This window comes from Coenobita brevimanus, chromosome 34 (genome assembly GCF_032717465.1).
Source record: "Coenobita brevimanus isolate Jiangsu-jjx chromosome 34, ASM3271746v2, whole genome shotgun sequence".
In the NCBI taxonomy this organism is placed as follows: domain Eukaryota; kingdom Metazoa; phylum Arthropoda; class Malacostraca; order Decapoda; family Coenobitidae; genus Coenobita; species Coenobita brevimanus.
Genome location: NC_136987.1, coordinates 22,120,414 through 22,141,976, shown reverse-complemented (window position 1 = coordinate 22,141,976; position 21,563 = coordinate 22,120,414).

Below are 21,563 nucleotides of genomic sequence, written 5' to 3'. Positions count from 1 at the left end.
CTCCTCAGAAAACTTTGTGTAAGTGAAAAAGTCTATCAAAGTTCCCATGGTACCAATAAAGCTGATGTATCAGGTTTTCTTAGATTACAGTAGCAATTTTATTTTTTAAAATTGTGTGATATCTTAGATTCCACCTCTTACCTAAAATGACAACCTGCATCCTTTTAAACCCCGGTCTTCCCTTCAGCTGAAGGAAACAATCAGGCTGTAGTCAAATTAATGTGATAGAATACCGACTGGTCAGGATGAGATTTACCTGGAATTTCATATTCGACAATTCAGCAGCATACGATACCTCAGCGCAGCATAATCGTATATTGTTAGAGTTCGTTCGTTCGTTCGTTAAAGATTCCCTGCACCTATAGTGCAGGCCGGACCATACATTAGCCCGTTCAGTGGGGTATTGGCTGGTTAATAAACAGTAAGTGAAGAGGACAGGAACTGGGGATTGCCCAGCACACACGTACTGTCTGTCACGAATCAATTCGCGACATTTCCCTTTTGTGAGAAGCCACGAACTATTAGTGGAAAACTCACTGCGTATCGCTCAGTTAACCGTTTCTCTCTCCATTTCGGAGTATACTTTTCAAAACATTCGTCACTTTCAAAAGTGACCGATTTAATGCACGTCACTAAGTGCTCTACTGAGCGATACAATTGTTTCTTTATCGTTCGCCTCTGCTTGCCTAAACCGTTAGCCACGCCTTCTTCCGGTGGCTTGTGCGTCCTGCCCATACAATGTATTTTGAAGGCAGTCTAGTTGTTGCTTTGACGGAGAGAGGTCCTGTGCTCCAGAAGTGCGAGAGAAGAGGTCCCTAGCACCCAGACTCCACTGAGACAGTTTCTCCAAACTCCCACCCCTTGGGTGATACAAAGCATTCATCGACTACAGTATTTCCTTTTTGTATTTTGTAGTCTTAAGAGTTTAGTTAAGGTTTTTTTCCTAGGCGTAAGTATTTAGCTTTTGTGTGAGTGAGTGAGTGCGTCTCATTAATTTGATTTGAATTGTAACGTTAAATTTATTTTTTGTAATCAATAAATTTAACAGTTCTTTTTCTTGAGCTTAATGTAAAGTAAAATCTTGTTTCATTCCTCCAAATTAAGCTTATTTTCCATATAGCTCCTAGCTTGCATAAACGTTTGCCTTCATAACTGGTACTTAGACCAGTCTTGTTGTATTAACTTAAAATCCGTTGTGCCAGATAGGAGTTAAAGCATCAGCAAGAGCCTGATATTATTATTAGTATTAGTTATTTATTGTCAGGGGTGAAGTAACTTTCTCCAGAGGCTAACAGTACAGTAATTCAGCAATTGTGAGTAATTAGTCTCTGCTGTGTACTGTGGAGAAAGTTTTTAAATTCTCGTTCTTAGAGAATCGTTGCACGATTTAGCAAGACAATCATTGTCCCTGCTCTTTAATATTATTGAATATTAATAACAATTGAATAATATTTAATCATTTATTTCAAAATTACCCTGATAGTATAAAAACCCCGTGACAATTGGCGACCTCATTCCAGGATATTAACTCCTAGCTCTAAAGCTATTCACGAGATAGTGCTCACTCATTCATATTTAGGTATTTATCTTTAAAGTTTATAGGCACAAGTTTACTGGTGGTTACCGTTGATTTAGCAAGTGAATTTTTGCTTTATTAATCAATAGAGTACCTAACTCTAGTTTATTCTTGGTAACGCCAGACGATTTTATTCACTCCTGGGTAGCCGCCGTACCCATTGTGTTAATTATTGAGAGTTCTTAGTTATTCGCATTTTTGCTTTAATCTTTGCCAGTTAACTAGATAAGACTGGTCACCACTAGCTTGTGTCTGTATTCTTTACTTGTGTTTATTAGTATTCGTCGCTAAGCAGTCAGTACTCAATTTCGGTTTGCTTAACCCTTTAACCGCGGGTGTCATTCCAGAATGACGTTGCAAAAACTGGACCAAACAGCGGGTGTCATTCTCGAATGTTTGTGAATATTTTGAATACCCCGCGTTTTTTCCGTGCACCAATTGTTTCAAGGGAGAGTAGCTATTAAGTTCTTTCACTCCAGCCGACCCCCACCTCCCTCTTCCCCCCCTGGGGCCCCACCTCCCACCCCCTGGGCCCCCCACCCCACCCCTGACCAAGCGCGCATCAGTATCTGTCCAGCTGTGTGAGTGACAACACATGTTGATGTAGCAGTGAAGTGCAGGCAATTACAGTGCCTTTTACCTGTCTCAGTGAACACAGAGTGGGTGTTTATCGTATGTGCAGTGTTCATATATGTTTATAGTATTATTATCAGAATGTGATTGGCATTTGGTAATGGTGTGTGAGCGAAAAATAGTGATTACAACACCGCTGATGTGGCAGTGAAGTGCAGGCAATTACAGTGCCTTTTACCTGCCTCAGTGAACACAGAGTGGGTGTTTATCGTATGTGCAGTGTTCATATATGTTTATAGTATTATTATCAGAATGAGGTTGGCATTTGGTAATGGTGTGTGAGCGAAAAATAGTGATTACAACACCGCTGATGTGGCAGTGAAGTGCAGGTAATTACAGTGCCTTTTACCTGCCTCAGCGAACACAGAGTGGGTGTTTATCGTATGTGCAGTGTTCATATATGTTTATAGTATTATTATCAGAATGAGGTTGGCATTTGGTAATGGTGTATGAGCGAAGGTAATGATGTGTGAGCGAAAAATAGTGATTTTACACCCCTCACTTCTAACGGCACTGCCCGTCCTGTGAAAGTCAACAAAGTCATGAAACCTACATCAATGGAAAGCTGAACGTTAGTACTTTCTAATGGTACCTTATTTTTTTCTCTAGCTTTATTCTGTGCAGAGTTATTAAGGTTTAAAGGTTTGTTTACATTTGGCTGAAACCCCCGCGGGAGAGGACAGTCAGACCAAAACAATACCCGCGGTTAAAGGGTTAATAAGCTAGTGCCATGGCAGCCAGTGTTTATGTACAGGAAGCCAAAGATATGGGTCTCACAGACCCAGAGAAAATACAGAGTTACGTTCTCTCCCGGTTTAATTACGAGCAAGAACGTGAGAAAGATGCTCGTGAAGAGCGTAGAATCCAACGCGAACATGAGTGAGAACAGCGTGAGGAACGCGAAAAGGAGCGCGAGTACGAGCGAGAACAGCGCGAATACGAGCGTGAACAACGAGACAAAGAACGAGAACATGAACATGCCGAACGTGAGGCACGAGAAAAACATGAACTTGAAGTGCTGAAGCTCAAGCGAGATTCTTTGGCTTCAGACACGTCTGGTGCAGTTGGTCCAAGCTCCACGAGCATTCTCCCTGCACATGTCCTGGCGACCCCACGCATCAAGCTTCCTTCATACAAGGAAAGCGAGCGAATCGAGCCGTACATAGCTCGTTTTGAGGACATGGCAGACATGTATCAACTGGATGAGGCAGCTAAGCGGCTTCAGTTTCTTAGCCTATTTGAGGGCCCTGCCCTCGATATTCTCCACAGAATTCGTGGAGACAATCTCACATATGAGATGATGAAAGCTGCACTCATTAAGGCGTATGGTCTCACAGTAGACGACGCCAAAGTTCAGTTCATGCGAGCTCGTCTCCAAGACAAGGAGACAGCTGTTCAGTTCCTTGATCGTCTCACAGCTTACTTAAATGAGTGGATGGAGAAAGATGAAACTCCTTCCACGCGTGAGGGGATAATTGACCTTATGCTGCGTACACAGCTAGAGAGGTCGTGGCCTGCTGAGCTCATAGCACAACTTAAGATCTGCCAGGTGAAAGATGCCAGCCAAATGGCAGAGAAGGCTGACGCATTCTTTACTGCATACGGGTATCAAGCTCGTAAGCAAAACACCTGGAGCAGAAAAGATACTGCCAAGTCTGGGAAGCCATCTCAGACTGAATCCCAGCACCAAGGCCGTTCTCAGAGTAATGGTCAAGGTCCAAGCAAACCACAGAAGGACCAGGGGCAAAATACACAGCAGCCTGCTTGGAAGCGGTACAACAAGTACCCTAACCAGCAGCAGTATCAGCCACGCAACCGACCGTCGGGACAAACTTTTTCACCACCAGCTCAAAAGAGGCAGGAAGCGAATGCAGCCTTCATTCCTCAGCAGCAGCACGGTGGTCACGTCCCTACCAATATGGGTACTTCCCCACAGTTCACTAGTCCCACAGTGACAGTGAACCCCCCTCCACAGATGGCCAATGTTCCATCTCCACAGGCAGTGAGTACGACGCCTGAAGTATATAATCCTCAAGGCACAATGTTTGCCGCATCAATTCAGCAGCCTCATGAGTGGCTTGCTTCTTCCTCCACAGGCCCTCCCACAGGTGACAGTACCTTCCTTGTTCAGCAAGGGTTTGTGGGAGACATTCCTGTGAAGGTCCTGAGAGACAATGGTTCCTCAGGTTGCTCTGTTAAGCAGAGTTTAGTTCGGCCTGAGCAGTATACAGGTCGACAGATCCATGCAAACCTTATTGATGGATCAGTGAGATTGTTCCCTGAGGCATGTATCCAGGTGGCATCTCCATTTTATACTGGTACGACACTTGCAGTTGTCATGCCAGAACCTTTATTTGAACTCATCATCGGCAACATTCAAGGAGTCAAGGATAGTTGCTCCGATGATGATGCTACTCAGACTTCGGCTGCTGCGGTAACACGAGCCATGGCTGAGGCTCCAGATTGTGTCACCCCAGTGATCATTGAATCGCCGCAAGATCTGATGTGTAGTCAACTTGTTGTACAAGAACAACATTCTGACCCGACACTTGCTGCCGTGCGGAACAAACAAAAGGGTCGAGTGATTAAGTATTCATGGGGAGGTCGAGCCAAGTTCCTTCGTAAACAAGGACGGCTCTACCGTGAGTCACGAACACCCGAGGGCGAGGTTCGACTGCAGTTCGTCGTTCCCGCCAAGTACCGCCTAGCAGTGTTACAATGGGGTCACTGTTCAGCCTCAAGAGGTCACATGGGGAAAAGGAAGACCCAGGGCCATATCCGAGCTGACTTTTTCTGGCCAGGGATGGGACGGGACATAAATAGTTTTGTCCGTTCCTGCAGTGTGTGTCAAAGTAACACCACTAATCAGGGACATGCCCTTCCTGTGCCATTTGTAACCACACCCGTAATCTCTGAGACAGTTGAGAGACAGGGTAGTGGTGAAGTGGGTGCAGACCTGACGTCTCGCCCATTGGCCCCACAGGACACATTATGTCCAGGACCTGTACATACATATTATGTACCGTAAGTTAAGGGGGAAGTTGAGAGGCGACTTGAGGCTATGGAAGACCCAAGTTTGCACAAGGATTCTCAGCTCCCCGATACTAGTATAAGCACTGTAGGTTAAGGGGGAAGTTCGAGAGAGAACTCCGCAGAGGCGACTTGAGGCTATGAAAGACCCAAGTTTGCACAAGGATTCTCAGCTTCCCGATACTAATATAAGTACTGTAGGTTAAGGGGGAAGTTCGAGAGAGAACTCCGCAGAGGCGACTCGAGGCTAGGGAAGACCCGAGTTTGCACAAAGATTCTCAGCTCCCTGATATTAATATAAGTACTGTAGGTTAAGGGGGAAGTGAGAACTCCGCAGAGGCGACTTGAGGCTATGGAAGACCCAAGTTTGCACAAGGATTCTCAGCTTTCCGATACTAATATAAGTACTGTAGGTTAAGGGGGAAGTGAGAACTCCGCAGAGGCGACTTGAGGCTATGGAAGACCCAAGTTTGCACAAGGATTCTCAGCTCCCCGATACTAATATAAGTACTGTAGGTTAAGGGGGAAGTTCGAGAGAGAACTCCGCAGAGGCGACTTGAGGCTATGGAAGACCCAAGTTTGCACAAGGATTCTCAGCTCCCCGATACTAATATAAGTACTGTAGGTTAAGGGGGAAGTTCAAGAGAGAACTCCGCAGAGGCGACTTGAGGCTATGGAAGACCCAAGTTTGCACAAGGATTCTCAGCTCCCCGATACTAATATAAGTACTGTAGGTTAAGGGGGAAGTGAGAATTCCTCGGAGGCGACTTGAGGCTATGGAAGACCCAAGTTTGCACAAGGATTCTCAGCTCCCCGATACTAATATAAGTACTGTAGGTTAAGGGGGAAGTTCAAGAGAGAACTCCGCAGAGGCGACTTGAGGCTATGGAAGACCCAAGTTTGCACAAGGATTCTCAGCTCCCCGATACTAATATAAGTATTGTAGGTTAAGGGGGAAGTTCGAGAGAGAACTCCGCAGAGGCGACTTGAGGCTATGGAAGACCCAAGTTTGCACAAGGATTCTCAGCTTCCCGATACTAATATAAGTACTGTAGGTTAAGGGGGAAGTGAGAACTCCGCAGAGGCGACTTGAGGCTATGGAAGACCCAAGTTTGCACAGGGATTCTCAGCACTCCGATACTAATATAAGTACTGTAGGTTAAGGCACAGGTTGAGGATCCGTGTGCAGTTCGAGGCTATGGAAGACCCGAGTTTGCACAAGGATTCTCAACTTGCCGACACTAATCATGTGCTATAATTAATGGCGACCTCGATTGTACGTCGTAGCACTGACTGCTAGGCAGAGAGAGTAATTGTAACATAATAAAATTTTGTCTCATTGACACTTTTGATGCTCCACCTCAATTGGTTTTGCAGGTTCAGCAATGGGTGTAGCAGTTTTGCTGTGCGGACCAGCTGATCGTCTGCCGCACGCTGCCGCCTCTTCTCCTCTGCCTTCGTCGTCGCCATGTTATTATTTACTATGTCATTTTACACGTAGGTACAGTTACACTACAACTGTCACACCTACACCCTGTATTACATACATCACGCTACACAACAATTAGTTGTCAGTGTAAATGTAGCGACTTTTCGCTCAGTTTGACCTGAGTACAGGATTTTCACCGTCGTCACGGAGTTTTTCCCTCAAGCTTGCTTCTATTAACGTAAATACGAGGTTTTTTCGCTCACTGGCGACTGTGACTTTCTCCTGTAGCAGGATAGCACACACACCACAGTGTGAATCTTGTGTGACTGAGTTAGGATGTGTACATATATATATATATATCCACAAATTTTTTCCCATAAGGAAAAAATTTAACTTTGTAAGGGCGTAATGTCACGAATCAATTCGCGACATTTCCCTTTTGTGAGAAGCCACGAACTATTAGTGGAAAACTCACTGTGTATCGCTCAGTTAACCGTTTCTCTCTCCATTTCGGAGTATACTTTTCAAAACATTCGTCACTTTCAAAACTGACCGATTTAATGCACGTCTTTAAGTGCTCTACTGAGCGATACAATTGTTTCTTTATCGTTCGCCTCTGCTTGCCTAAACCGTTAGCCATGCCTTCTTCCAGTGGCTTGTGCGTCCTGCCCATACAATGTATTTTGAAGGCAGTCTAGTTGTTGCTCTGACGGAGAGAGGTCCTGTGCTCCAGAAGTGCGAGAGAAGAGGTCCCTAGCACCCAGACTCCACTGAGACAGTTTCTCCAAACTCCCACCCCTTGGGTGATACAAAGCATTCATCGACTACAGTATTTCCTTTTTGTATTTTGTAGTCTTAAGAGTTTAGTTAAGGTTTTTTTCCTAGGCGTAAGTATTTAGCTTTTGTGTGAGTGAGTGAGTGCGTCTCATTAATTTGATTTGAATTGTAACGTTAAATTTATTTTTTGTAATCAATAAATTTAACAGTTCTTTTTCTTGAGCTTAATGTAAAGTAAAATCTTGTTTCATTCCTCCAAATTAAGCTTATTTTCCATATAGCTCCTAGCTTGCATAAACGTTTGCCTTCATAACTGGTACTTAGACCAGTCTTGTTGTATTAACTTAAAATCCGTTGTGCCAGATAGGAGTTAAAGCATCAGCAAGAGCCTGATATTATTATTAGTATTAGTTATTTATTGTCAGGGGTGAAGTAACTTTCTCCAGAGGCTAACAGTACAGTAATTCAGCAATTGTGAGTAATTAGTCTCTGCTGTGTACTGTGGAGAAAGTTTTTAAATTCTCGTTCTTAGAGAATCGTTGCACGATTTAGCAAGACAATCATTGTCCCTGCTCTTTAATATTATTGAATATTAATATCAACTGAATAACATTTAAGCATTTATTTCAAAATTACCCTGATAGTATAAAAACCCCGTGACACTGTCTCCTGACTGGCTTTGTGGTGTGTGTATTGTTAGAGTGAACAGCTCTCAGACTTGACCCTCCTCACTGCACACCCTCAGGGATCAGGAGGTAAAGCATAGCTGAGGTCATACAACACAAGGTGGAGGGGCTTCTGCACCTCTCTCTCATATTGCATCAACAGTGTGTGTGTGTGTGTGTGTGTGTGTGTGTGTGTGTGTGTGTGTGTGTGTGTGTGTGTGTGTGTGTGTGTGTGTGTATAAATTGCTCATATCAATCTATCTATCTATCTAGATACTGTATGTATTGACAGAATTAAGTCATACTCGTAAGGTTCTGTCTTCTGTTACTGTTTTTTTAACTCATTCCTTTAAGAGAGAGAGAGAGAGAGAGAGAGAGAGAGAGAGAGAGAGAGCGGTGTGTAAGTAACGTGTGCATCGAGTACCCTCAACACTCTCTTCCTTTGTCGTCGGCTGACAAACACGTGAGAAGAAGGGTTTGTACTAGTTCTCGGACTGTTTATGTATTTTCTTTTAACCTAAAGAGTTAACCGTTACTCTCAGTCCTTCATATATGCAACAGGTCAACTCTGGAACTGTCTCCCTCTGTCTGTATTTCCGACTTCCTATGATCTCCAGTCTTCCAAACGCAGTGTGTCCAGGGACCTCGAAATGAATGCATCTTGAATTTGACTCTCTTTTGTATTGTTTTTGTTTCTTTCTTGGAAGGAACGTTGATGCGGGCAGCCTTTGGTTCCTTCTTCTTCGCATAAAAACACACACACACACACACACAAAGACTCGCAAGACACGTGCCTGTAGGAAGTCAGTTTGGTGGAGAGGATGTCAACCTGGCGTGTGTTTGTGTATGCTGAGTGAAGGAATGGCCGCCTCTGCCTGCAAGGGAGTCTTGTTGTACTCACTGTCTTGACGCAGTGTGCTTTAAAGTATTCGTAAGAGCCTGCTACGTGTAATGATGTACCCTGAGTATCTTTCAAGTGTTGGTATGTACAAGGGAGTATTTTCCAATGCTTAATTCGATTAAGGTTTAGAATAATGTGTTTATGCAACAAATTTTTGTTACAATGTTTTTTTTTTTCTTTTAGTAAAACAATCTGTGTAGAAGCGGGACTGAGAATATCGGTTAGTTATTGCCCTCCCCCCAAAAAAAATGGCAGGTAAAGTCTGGTAAATGTAAAATTCAGTAAATGTTAAGACTGGAAGCCTGCATGCCTGCCGGAACGGAAAATGGATGAAGAGATCTCAGAAAAGCAGTGACCCTTGCCAGAGAGAGAGAGAGAGAGAGAGAGAGAGAGAGAGAGATGGAGTCAATGAAATGAAGACTTAATTTCACCCTGGCAGAATAGCTGTATGTGATAAGTTTTCCCGTGCATGAACGCTGTACCACACAAGGACGAATAAAGTCCCTGTACAACCCTTCAGTCCGACAACGTATTCTGAATTTCACTGCCCATGTATCAAGACGATTGTATTCAACTTTAGAGACTTACCTACTTGAAAAAATTAGTTGTAGGTTCACTGACAGTGTAACTTCACAAGATCTTTCCTAACGTTGAATAAAATTGCCTGATGTGGTGTGACTTTATTATAATGAAAAAACATGTCATAGGACTGAAGGGGTTAAAGAAAGCGTGAGTCTACGTACACATCTATTTGTTTTTGGCAGCAACGTCTTTCCTCAGAATGGGGAATTCACCGATCTTCAGTAAGTTTTCTGTGTATCATTAACATAGACCAGGAATTATACCATCAGGATACTCTCTCTCTCTCTCTCTCTCTCACACACACACACACACACACACACACACACATCCGGTTTAGCCACATTGCTACTACCACTACACCTACTACTGCTACTACTACTACTACGACTACTACGAACATAACCACAACCACCACCACTACTACTGTTACAACCACCACCAACACAATTATTATTATTGCGACAACTAATACAAAGCTCTTTTTACCCGAACGTGTCCGCTGAGGATAAGGATGATATGGGGGTAGGGGTTGTAAAGTGTTTGATTTGTCTATTAAGGGTTTTAAAAGTTGTTCGTGATTATTTTTCCTTGATGATGATGGATGGAGGTGCTGGGTGGTGGTGGTGTTGGTGAGTATGGGGGTATTGGCGAAGAAAGAAAGACAAATGAAGATGAAGGGGAGGAAGTTGATGATGGGGAAGAGGCTGAGGATGATGGGGAGGACGTTGAGGATGATGGAAAGGTGGCTGAGAGGCGTTGGATTTTTTACAAAATTGATTTTTAACAGTTTCTAATCACGTATTTTATCATTTCTCTTTCAATCTCTTTTTTCCAAGCTAGATGTTCGACCTATACATTTGTAATAAAGGCAGGTCCACAGGCAATTCCAATCGATAACACGACACGAAGGCAACTCTTTGAATACATCCCAATTTAATCACAGTGACGCCCCACACTTATTTTGCGACACGTAATTTTAAAGCGATGGGAAAATTAAGATAAAACAAATGCAAAAAAAAAAAAACTAAAAACAAAAATCCTTAGAATCATCGCGACGACTGCACAAAAAAGTCTGACATTCCAGGCCTTGATCTATGCTGACCTGACTGTCAAAGAGCCAACCTATGCCGACCCGACCTACACTGACTTGACCCTCAACGCCCCTCTCAACGCCTTCAACGTCACCCTCAATGCCCCTCTCAACTCCTTCAAAGCCTTCAGCGCCACCCTCAAGCATCCCCACAACTCCAGCTCGGACTTGAGTGAGAGCAGCAGGCGGCGGAGTAGCCCGAGTAGCTGGAGAAGTCAGGGCGTGTGGTGGAGATGAGGGGGAGGGAGGATGAAGGGAACAATCCCGGGAAAAAGACACTCCCGGGGAAAAAAATCGCCCGGGGCAAGAAGATCCAGACGTCAAGAAGACCCAGCGGCATGAAGACCCGGGGCAAAGAGACCCGGGGCAAAACACTATCGGGGCAAAAAGACCCTCGGGGCCAGCCAGAAATATGGAGACCAGAAGCCAAAAAAAGATCAGGTGCCAAAAAAAAAGAGACCCGATGCCAAGAAAACCCGAAGCCAAGAAAGGACAGGAAGCCAAAAAAAAAAAAAACAAAGCCTAAAAAGAGAACAAAAAAGACACCATGGTCAAAAAGTGGACCCGGTAAAAAAAAAACAAAAAAAAACAGACCTGGGTCGGAAATAAATACAAAGACCAGATTCAGAAAAAAAAAGGGTCAAAAAAAAAAATAAAAAAGGGTCAGGAAAAAGGAAGAGACCCGGGTCAGTGATAAAGGAGAAACCCGGGTCTGAGATAAAGGAGAGACCCGGGTCTGAGATAAAGGAGAGACCAGGGTCTGAGATAAAGGAGAGACCCGGGTCAGAGGAAAAAGAGCAACGCGGGTCAGAGAAAAAGGAGAGACCCGAGTCAGAAAAAAAGGAGAAACCCCGATCAGGAAAAAAAAAAAAAAGGAGAGACCCGGGTCTGGAAAAAAAGGAGAGACACGGGTCTGGAATAAAAGAAGGGACCTGGGTCTGTAACAAATAGAAGAGACTCCGGTCTCAAAAAGAGACGCGGGTCAGAAAAAAATAGAAGGGACCCCAGTCTGGAAAAGAAAGAAGAGACCCCGGTCTGAAAAGGAGAGACTTAGGTCTGAAAAGATGGAGAGATCCGGGTCTGAAAAAAAGGAGAGACCAGGATCTGGACAAAAAGGAGAGACCCAAGTCTGAAAAAAGAAAAGAAGAGACCCGGGCCTGGCAAAAAAAGGAAGATATCCTGGCTGGAAATAAAGAAGAGACCTGGGTCTGAAAACAAAGAAGAGACCCAGGTCTGAAAAAAAGGGTCTGGAAAAAAGAAGACCTAGGTCTGAAAACAAGAGACCCGGGTCTGACAAAAAAAAGAGACCCGAGTCTGACAAAAAAAGACCCAAGTCTGAAATAAGAGGCGACCTGGGTCTGAAAAAAAGCAGACCCGAGGCTGGAAAAAAAAGGAGACATCCGGGTCTGAAAAGAAGAGACCCGGATGTGAAGAAAAGGAGACCCGGGTCTGAAAAAAGAGACCCGAGTGTGCAAAACGAGAGACCCGGGTCTGGAAAAGAAGGAGAGACCCGGGTCTGAAAAATAGAAGATACCCGGATCTGAGAAAAGACGAGACCCCGGTCTGAAAAAAATGAGAGATCCAGGGCTGGAAAAAAAAGTAGAGACCCAGGTCTGAAAACAAACGAAAAGATCTAGGTATGGAAAAGAGAAGAGATCAGGGTCTTGAAAAAAGGGACCCGGGTCTGAAAAAAGAAGAAAACCGGGTCTAAAAAAAAGAAGAGACCCGAGTCTGAAAAAAATACAAGATACACAGGTCTAAAAAAAAATAGAAGAGACCCGGGTCTGAAAAAAAAGAAGAGACCCGGGTCTAAATAAACAGAAGACCCGGGTCTGGAAAAAAGGAGAGACCAGGGTCTGAAAAGAATAAGGAGAGTCCCGGGTCTGAAAAAAAGAACCGGGTCTGAAAGAAAGAAGATACCCGGTTCTGAAAAAAAAGGATAGACCTGGGTCTGAAAAAAAAGAAAGACCCGGTCTGGAAAAAAAGGAAAGCCAGGTCTGAAAAAAGACCCGGGTCTGGAAAAAAGCAAAAACCCGGGTCTGAAGAAAAAAGAAGAGACCTGGGTCTGAAAAAAGGAGACACTCGGGTCTGGAAATAAAGATACCCGGGTCTGGAAAAAGACACCCGGGTCTGAAAAGGAGAGACATGGGTCTGAAAAAAGGAGAGACCCGGGTCTGAAAAAGAGAGACCCGTGTCTGAGAAAAGAGACACCTGCGTCTGGAAAAAATAAGAGAGACCCGTGTCCGGAAGAAAACGAGACCCGGGTCTGGAAAAAAAACGAGAGACCCGGGTCCGAAAAAAACGGGAGTCCCGGGTCAGAAAAAAAGGAGAGACCCAGGTCTGAAAAAATAGAAGAGACCCGGGTATGAAAAACACGGATATCCGGGTCTGAAAACAATAAGGAGAGACCCGGGTCTGAAAAAGAGACCCAGGTCCGAAAAAAAGTAGACCCAGGTCTGAAAAAAGAAGGGACCTGGGTCTCAAAAAAAGAAGAGACCCGGGTCTGAAAAATAGGAGAGACTAGGGTCTGAAAAATAAAAAGATATTAAGGTCTGAAAAAAAAGGAGAACCTGGTCTGGAAAAAAGACCCGGGTCTGAAAAAGAGACACCCCGGTCTGGAAAAGTGACCTGGGCCTAGAAAAAAAAGGAGAGACAGGAGTCTGGAAAAAAAGACATCCGTGTCTGAAAAGAAGAGGCACGGGTCTGAAAAAAGAAGAGACCTGGGTTTGAAAAGGAGAGACCCGGATCTGAAAAAAGAGAGACCTGGGTCTGGCAAAAACGAGACCAGGGTCTAGAAAAAATGGGAGACCCGGGTCAGAAAAAAAGGAGAGACAGGGTCAGAAAAAAACAGACTCGTGTCTGAAAAGGAGAGACCCGGGTCTGAAAAAAGGAGAACCGGGTCTGCAAAGAATGAGAGATCCGGGACTGAAAAAATAGAGACCAGGTCAGGAAAAAATAGAGACCCGGGTCTGAAGAAAAGAAGAGACCCGGGCCTGGAAGGAAAAGGAAGAGATCCTGGCCTAAAAAAAAAAAAAAAATGAGACCTGGGCCCGCAAACAAAGAAGACACCTGGGTCTGAAAAAAGAAGAGACCCGGGTCTGAAAAAAGGTGAGACCCGGGTCTGAAAAATGAAGACCCGGGATCGACAAAAAGGAGAACAGGGTCTGAAAAAAAGCACCGGGTCTGGAAAAAAGGGAGACACCCATGTCTGAAAAAAGAACCGGCTCTGAAAAAGAGGAGACCCGGGTATGAAAAAAAGGAGAGACCAGAGTATGAAAAGAAGACCCGGGCCCAACAAGAATGAGAGATCCGGGTCTGGAAAAAAGGAGAGACCCGGGTAAGGAAGGAAACGAGAGACAGGGGTCTGGAAAAAACGAAGGGACCTGGACCTGGAAAAAAAAAATAGAAGGGATCCCTGTCTGAAAAAAGAGACCCGGGTCAGAAAAAAATAGAAGGGACACCGGTCTGAAAAGAAGGAGAGATCCGGGTCTGAAAAAAAGAGACCCGGATCTGGAAAAAAAGGAGAGACCAGGATCTGGAAAAAAAAAAAGAAGAGACCCGGGTGTGAAAAAAAAGAGATCCTGGCGTGGAAAAAATGGAAGAGATCCTGGCCAGGAAAAAAAGAAGAGACCTGGGTCTGAAAACAAAGAAGAGACCCGGGTCTGATACAAAAAGAAGAGACCTGGGTCTGGAAAAAAAAAAAAAGGAGAGACTCGGGTCTGAAAAAAAAAAGAGACCCGTGTCTGAAAAAAGACTCTGGTCTGAAAAAAGAAGAGATCCGGGTCTGAGAAAAAGACCCTGGTCTGAGAAAAGGAGACCGGGTCTTTTTTTAGACCCGGGTCTGGGTAAAAAGGAGACACCCAGGTCTGAAAAGAAGAGACCTGAGTCTGAAAAAAGGAGAGACCCGGGTCTGAAAAAAGAGACCCGGGTCTGGGAAAGGAGACCCGGATCTGAAAAAAGGAGAGACCAGGGTCTGAAGAAAAGAAGACACCCGAGTCTGGGAAAAAGAGAGACCCGGGTCTGGAAAAAAAAAAAAAAACGAGAGACCAAGGTCTGAAAAAAAACAAAAAAAGAGACCTGGGTGTGGAAAAAACGAAGAGACCAGGGTCTTAAAAAAATAGAAGGGATCCGGGTCTGAAAATAAGAAGAGAACCGGGTCTGAAAAAAACAGAAACAACCCTGGTCTGAAAACATAGAAGAGACCCGGGTCTGAAAAAAATAGAAGAGACCCGGGTCTGAAAAAACACAAGACGAGGGTCTGGAATAAATGGAGAGACCCCGGTCTGAAAAAAGAAGACCCGGGTCTGAAAGGAATAAGGAGAGACCCGGGTCTGAAAAAAAAGAAGATCCGGGTCTGATAAAAAGAAGGGACCCGGGTCTCAAAAAAGACGAGACCCGGGTCTGAAAAAAGGGAGAGACTAAGGTCTGAAGAAAAGGAGAATCGAGTCTGAAAAAAGACCCAGCTCTGGAAAAAAGACACTTGGGTCTGAAAAACACAGGAAACCCGGGTCTGAAAAAAGGAGACCCAAGTCTGGAAAAAGACACCCGGGTCTGAAAAGAAGCGACAAGAATCTGAAAAAAAAGGAGAGACCCGGATGTGAAAGGGAGAGACTCGTGTCTGAAAAAAAAAAAAAAAAGATCCGGGTCTGGAAAAAAAAACAAGAGCCCCGGCTTTGGAAAAAAAAAAGAAGAAGGGATCTGGGTCTGAAAAAAAAATAGAGGAGACCCCGGTCCGAAAAAAAAAATAGAAGGGATCACGGTCTGAAAAAAAAGGAGAGATCAGGGTCTGAAAAGAAGGAGAGACCCGAGTCTGAAAAGAAGGAGAAATTCGTGTCTGAAAAATGGAGACTCAGATCTGGAAAAAGACCCGGGTCTGAAAAAAGAAGACCCGGGTCTGAAAAAAGGCGGGACGGGTCGGAAAAAACAGAGACCAGGGTGTGAAAAAAAATATAAGGGACCAAAAAATAGAAAAGACTCAGATCTGAAAAAAAGATGAGACCGGTCTAAAAGAAAGAAGAGACTCGGGTCTGAAAAAAAAGAAGAGACCTGGGTCTGGAAAAAAGAGACCCGGGTCTGAGAAGAAAGAAGAGACCCAGGTCTGGAAAAAGAAGAGCCGGGTCTGAAAAAAACCCTGGTCTGGAAAAAAAAAGGAGACACCCAGGTCTGAAAAGAAGAGACCTGGGTCTACAAAAATGGAGAGACTCGGGTCTGAATAAAGAGACCCGAGTCTGAAAAGGGGAGACCCGGGTCTGGAAAAAAAGGAGAGACCTGTATATGGAAAAAAAAAGAGAACAGGGTCTGAAAAAATAGAAAAGACAAGGGTCTGAAAAAAACAGAAGACCCGGGTCTGGAAAAAAAGGAGAGACCAGGGTCTGAAAAAAATACAAGAGACCAGAGTCAAAAAAAGAAGAGACCCGGGTCTGAAAAAATAAGGAGAGACCCGAGTCTGATAAAAAGACCCGGGTCTAAAAAAAGAAGACCCGGGTCTGAAAAAAAGAAGGGTCCCGGGTCTGAAAAAAGGGAGAAACCGGGTCTGAAAAAAAGAACAGACCCCGTTCTGAAACAAAGGATAGATCCGGTCTGAAAAAAAGGAGAGACCCGGGTCTGAAAAAAATGAGACTTGGGTCTGAAGAAAACGAGAACCGGGTCTGAAAAAAAGACCCGGGTCTGGAGAAAAGAGACAACCGGGTCTGAAAAACAGAAGATACCCGGGTCTGAAAAAAAGGAGAGACCCGGGTCACTAAAAAGAAGAGACCCGGGTCTGAAAAAAGAGACCCCGGCCTGAAAAAAAGAAGAGACCCTGGTGTGAAAAAAAAAGAAGATACCTGGGTCTGAAAAGAGACCAGGGTCTGAAAAAAAGAGAAGACCCGGGTCTGAAAAAAGGAAGACCCGGGTCACTAAAAAGAAGAGATCCAGGTCAGAAAAACAATGAAACCCTGGTAATAGTACCAGTAGAGTAGCTGGCGCGCCAGTGAGAGAGCCAGAGCGAGAGAGAGGATGCGTGTTCACTTAAGGTTTCTCGTTTCTTGTCATCCTTCTATAATACTAATAATGATGGGTATGTACGTAGTGTATGTATGTATGTAATAAAACTTCAAACCCTGACACTGTTTTATAAACAAACATTGGAGACACAACCATTTGGGGTCTAGTAGCCGATTTTCCGAATTTGGTGCAGATTGATGTCCTCTGGGGAGGAGATGTGTATTTTGGCAGGCGTTGTAAATGAACAGGGTAAATATAAAGTAAGAGAAAATGTGCGTAAATGTACAGAAGCAAATAGTGCAGTGGATGTAGTAAGTAGTTATAGTAGGAATAGTAAGAATTGAAAGACCAGTACAATCAAAAGCTGTAAATGTAATTATAAGAGTGTAGAAGCATAAATATATAAAAAAGTAAATATAGCTATGAGTAAGGGTGGAAGTTACAGTGTGTAAATGTAGCTGTATATGAGCACAAACAAACACAGGAGAAAGCGTAAAATGTAACTCGGTAAAGGTAGGCGGACGTTGTTGATTTTGGTGATGATAGACACAGATATACAGAAAATATTTGAAGTAAATTAGTGAGAACATATGGAAAGACGACAGTATAAAGAGTAGGCAAGTGTCAGTGTGGTGGAAAGCTAGGAAATATTGGAAGTAAATGAGAGTAGGTATAAACAAAGCATAAGGCGTCAAGTGTTGCGTCAGCGATGGCCCGAGGAGTATGAAATTGGGTGTGGGGGAGGAAATTTTTGACCAGCTTGATCCATTCATATATGTATATATATATATATATATATATATATATATATATATATATATATATATATATATATATATATATTAAGCAACGTTGGGTCTGGTTAGTACTTGGATGGGTGACCGCCTGGGAACACCAGATGCTGTTGGCATCCCTACGTGTCAAGTGGGGTTGGTAGAGGATTAGTGCCCCTCCCTGTAAAACAATTAACTCTAAGCCATCGACCACCCCGTCTGGGATACATGGCGTCTGGTAATGAATGAAATGAATGAATATATATAAAACTCTGTAAGCACTGTTGGCCTTTACTTTGGATAAATAGTATACTGATAATCATTTTTCACATACCCTGTACTAAAGAACTAATAACTAAACAGAAAATATTAATGCTACTATAGACATGATACAGATAAGGAGAAAAGAAATCCTGGCTACTTGGACAGCCTTACCTGCACGTTCTGCAACATACAGCCTACTGTACAGATGCACACATCCTCCTTCCATCCTCTTCCTGAATCAACTGACTCGTTCTGATCACGAATACTTCGGTGGGCGGTGGGGGTTGCACTGGGGTGGCGATGTAACATAATTGTTAGCTTCGGTGTGACTAGTACTTGTACATGGACAGTTGTAATTAAGTACAATTTTTTGATTGCTTGTACTTGGGATTTTAAAAACTAAAATACTTGTACTGAAGTAAAGCCACCTTAACTTGGACCCAAACCTGAATTATTGTTGACAAGAAAATAGACACCATGTAAATTATTTAGTAATCTGATTAAACCAATTGACCCAGTCATGACATTTGGAGTTATTTATAACCAGACCAGTAGCAGGAGAGCATACAAATTTGCCCCGACCCCCCCCCCTCCCTTGCCATCGTTCTATGGGTGAATGGGGTTCTGGTACAGGTACCTTGATTACTATGGTACCAGGTACTTGATTTTTGCTTAGACTATTCTCCTGACTGGAGGGAAACTAGGGTATTTTGTATTTTCTCCTCCAAATATGTAAATTTAAAAAAAATAAAAAAAAATTATTTGTTGTCACGGATACCTCTTTCTTTATGTAAAAAAAAAAAAAAAAAGTCTCCATTCTTCATTTTTGACCAACTTCGCAATTCTTTTTACCAACACAGAAACAAACTTCGAGGGATATCCTCCCCCCCGTCCCGGTCGGGCCATCACTTAGGGTAGAAGTAAGATAGAGAGGCCTGGGACTCTTAATCTACCGAAATTCTTTAACCATTTATACTTCAGCTGCACTCTTTTTCCCTTTCCTTCTCCTTTATCCCGTGTTTTGTTTCATTACCATCCTCTTTTTTTCTCTTCTCCTTTGTCCCTTGTTTCGTTTCCTTCTCTTCCTCCTTTTCTTCCTTCTTCTTTGTCTCTTGTTTTGTTTCCTTCCCTTCCTCCTCCTTCTTCCTTCTCCTTTATCCTTTGTTTTGTTTCATTCCCTTAATCCTTTTCTTCTTTCTCCTTTATCCGTTGTTTTGTTTCATTCCCTTCCTCCTCTTCTTCCTTCTCCTCTGTCTCTTATTTTGTTTCATTCCCTCCCCCCTTTTCATCCGTGCTTCTCAATTTCCTTTTTCTCCCCTTCTCTTCCTTTTTCTTTGTCCTTTCCTTTTCTTTTTTCTCCTATTTCTTCATTCTGCCTTTTCTTTCATTTTCTTGTCTTCTTTCGGTCTCTGTTTCATTTTTCCTTCTTACTTTCCTTTCTATCTCCTTTCCTTCTTCCCTCTATCACAGCAATAAAGCAACAAGAGAAGTAGGAGCCAAGGTGGAGCAAGGTGGAGCCGCTGGAGATTCTAACAAAGGTGTCTGACGCTCAACCCAACATACCTGAAAGGCTAATTTTTTGATAGTTTTCCCTCACTTTTGTTTTCTTTCCCTTTCCTTTTTTTTCAATTTTATTCTCCTTTTGTTTTGTTTTGCTCCTTTCGTCCTTTCTCATATTTCTACCTTTCCTCTTTCTCATTTCCTTCTGATTTTTTGTAGTTTTACAATTCTATTACTATATCAACCTTTTTTTTTTTTTTTCATTTTCGTCTGTCCTGCATTCGTTATGTTGTTTTTTTTTGTCTTATGCTTCTTTCTCTTTAAATACTTTTCTATTTCTTTCTTTCCCAATTTGTTTCTTTTGCCCTATGTCTTGTCTCTTCCTTTTTTTTTTCTTTCTTTCTTGTTACATTACATTACAGCATCACATCCTACAAGACGTGAAGTAAGGTTAACATTTTCAGTAGTAATCTGCACCACTATTACCATCATTACCGCCTTCACCACCATCACCATCATTACCACCTTCACCACCATCACCATCATTACCACCTTCACCACCTTCACCATCATTACCACCTTCACTACTATTACCATCATTACCATCTTCACTACTATCACCATCATTACCACCTTCACCATCACCATCATTACCACCACCGCCATCATCATAATTACCATTTTCACCACCATCACCATCATTACCATTCACCACCATCACCATCATTACCACAAAAATTACGTTAATTTTATCCAGACTAATTTACATCGCCATCACCATCATCACCACCACCTTCACTACCACTACCTTTAGCTGCATGAGATCAAACCCCCAGTTACATTTCAGTTCAGCAACACAAGCTACAAGAGAGGTAGAAGAGTAGATGAAGTAAGACAGAGCAGCCTGGGACTCTACTACAGGTGTACAGGTAGCACTTTTACCTTTCACAATCCATTTCCTTTCTTCTCTTCCCCCTTTCTGTTTTTACTCTTTTTCTTTCGCGTCTTATTTCATTGTTTTCCTCTTTTCCACTATTTTTTTCTCACTCTGTTTTTGTTTAAACCTTCTTCGTTTCATCTTCGTCCCTTCTTTTCTTCTCTTTTCATTTTTCATTCTCTTTCACATGTTTCCCTTCCTTTCTTCCTTTCTTCACTACTTTACAGCAGGTAAGCAACAAGAGAAGCAGGAGCCAAGATGAAATATGGAGGAGCGGCCTGAGATTCCAACACAGGTGTCTCGAGTTCCACCCTGCATGAGTCTTAGCTCCTTTTTAGTTCTTTCTCATTTTACTTTTCTCTATTTTTCTTTTTTTTTTCTTTTTATATCCTTGTTTTGTTCAGTGTTCTTCTTTTGTGCCTTTCCTTCTTTTGTGCTTTTCCTCTTGTTTGTTTTCCTCATTGTTAATCATGTTTAATCCTTTCTCTTCTATTCTTATAATCTCTTTTCTTTTGGCTCTTGCATATCTGTATCCCACCCATTTTGAGTTTCTTTTAGTTTTCGTTGATTTATATTCTTGTATTTTTCCATTTTCTACCGATCTGTTCTCTTTTTCTACCCTTTCCCCTGTTTTCTTCTTTCTTTTTTTCTCTCCTTTTTTTTTTTCTTCTTCTTTCTCCGTCATATTTCAGCATGACACCTTACAAGAGAAACAGGAAGGATGATGATGTCGGGCTTTATTTTTAACAGTAGACTTTGTACAGTCGGCCGAAGAAGTGACGGCGAAGTATCCAGAAGGTGTCTTCTTTGCAAGAAGACACCCGTTATGTAAAATTGTAATAGAAAACATTAAGTAAATGGCAAAGTACTATACATTTCAAAATTGTAGGAAACTGTTTGTTACGATAATTAGAAATCCTAACCGGAACTAATTGGAATTTCAGAACTATCGCTCAAGGACAGTTAGGAATAAGTTGCGGAGTTTAACTCAAGTGTCGTAGTAAGCAATTTTTTTTTGTGTGTGTGTGGCGTAAAACTGAAAAGAAAAGGCCTCCAGTAAACAATGAATATCTGCCATTATTATTTACAAGATATTTACCGTTAGACTACTAGCGAATAGTTAAAAGTCATTTATTTCCGTTTTTTGTATGGACGACGACAGAAAGCGGGAATGCGGCGTAACTTAGTAGGCTATTTTAAATGGCTCGATCAACAAGCACGAATGAAAACTTTTACTCACAGAAATGCAGCTGTTTCACTGCATTCGGCCATTTTTTCACTAAGAAAAATCTGTGGAAGACTTAGTAAAAGCCTGAGAACTATCAGCGAATGAAATATAAAACAACCTCGCATATTTGCCGAGAGTCGGAGCTTCATGGAGAATGCAAACTTGTATCACTGTCTATAGTATTCTCGGTGCC